This window comes from Sinocyclocheilus rhinocerous, unplaced genomic scaffold (genome assembly GCF_001515625.1).
Source record: "Sinocyclocheilus rhinocerous isolate Xijiao unplaced genomic scaffold, SAMN03320098_v1.1 C36596713, whole genome shotgun sequence".
In the NCBI taxonomy this organism is placed as follows: Eukaryota; Metazoa; Chordata; class Actinopteri; order Cypriniformes; family Cyprinidae; genus Sinocyclocheilus; species Sinocyclocheilus rhinocerous.
Window position 1 is genome coordinate 1 of NW_015783787.1, and position 1,354 is coordinate 1,354.

Consider the following 1,354-nt stretch of genomic DNA (forward strand, 5'->3'; position numbering starts at 1 on the left):
CTTTGAATAAACGTGCATTAGTAGTATTTTGCTGGATGCGCCCTCTCGTGGCCTCAGGAGAGAAGACAAACGCTTTTCCCCCCTAACTGACAATATGCCTTTTAAATTCGAATATTGATATTATTTCAGTACAAAATTCGAATTTAGTTTTTCAGCCGCTTTGACAGCCCTATTATTTATTGGCATTTGTTCAGGGTCATAAAGCTGATTATTCTCCCCCAGTTTTCTACATTGATCACCTTTGACCTACATTCTGGGTTTCTGTGGCATCCTCACATGTATTTTTGTGTGCTAACCGTTCATGTGTCGCATTAGAGGAAGGAAGGAAGGCACCTCCCTTGGGGAGAGGAAGCTGTTTCGACCGCACTTTAGCAGCTGCCACCTATACAGATGTTTCTGACGCAGCAAAACACTCATGACTTAGTCTTCCTCAGCTGCGGGTGACTCTGATCTTTCCTCTGAATGCTGTACTGAACAGTGTGGTCTGAGTGTGAACAGAAGGGTCATGACCAGGGTTTTCTAACCTTGGGCGGCTGCTCGTCAGGGCTGAAGAAGACTTCATCGAGCGCTGGAGACAGAGGAGCAGACGAGAGGTCTGTCACGGAGCTGCTGTGATGAAGCTCTCGACTGGGACTCACGCTCATGCTCTGAAACCACACAGTCACACACATTCAGATCCTACATGCTTGTTTTATGTCTTTATAGCTGGAATAATGTGAGAGTCTGGCCTTTGTAAAGCTCTGTAAAGTATGTTTGCTGTATAGTATGTAACTAGTTACTCCCCAACACTGTCCATCCCACAGAGAAGCTATGGTATGTTTGAGTGCATAAGAGCAGAGCAGAGCTGTGATGTGTCTCGTACCGGCGGTTTGGCCGCTCTCTGCAGCGCTGGAGTACACGGACTGGAGCTGCTCCCTGACCCCACACGAGACTGAACATGAGGAATCCTCACCGCTATACTGTTCAGATTGACCAGACGAGCCTCCAGCGACTCCAGTTTACCTGCCAGCTGAAGGCAGAGTTTCACATCATCATCACAGACTACAGCATGGGTCAGGATGCTTTACGCTACATGCATGACATGCGCAGCTGCTGTGTTTTACCCCGTCGTGCCGTGTGTCTCGAGGCTGGTCTTTGGGCTGGGCTCTCCAGTCCTGCTGGACATCAGCACAGCATCAGCACCAAACAAACCCTGACCGGCTCCACAATCACATCATATATATTAAGTTTACACCACCCTCACTAATATATCATATTTTATATATATATATATATATATATATACACTGTCGTTCAAAAGTTTGGGATTAGTAAGACTTGTAATGTTTTTAAAGAAGTCTCTTCTGCTCATCAA

General features: G+C 46.2%; 1 long non-coding RNA gene across 1 annotated transcript; it reads right to left on the minus strand.

Annotated features, from left to right (window-relative positions):
• Nucleotides 1-527: 527 nt before the first annotated feature.
• Nucleotides 528-1,195, minus strand: LOC107736278 (uncharacterized). The gene is made up of 3 exons (XR_001639627.1): nt 1,104-1,195; nt 863-1,009; nt 528-647 (listed from the first exon to the last, which is right to left on the minus strand). It is a non-coding gene; the product is annotated as an uncharacterized LOC107736278 (long non-coding RNA).
• Between the last annotated feature and the right edge of the window lie 159 nt (nt 1,196-1,354).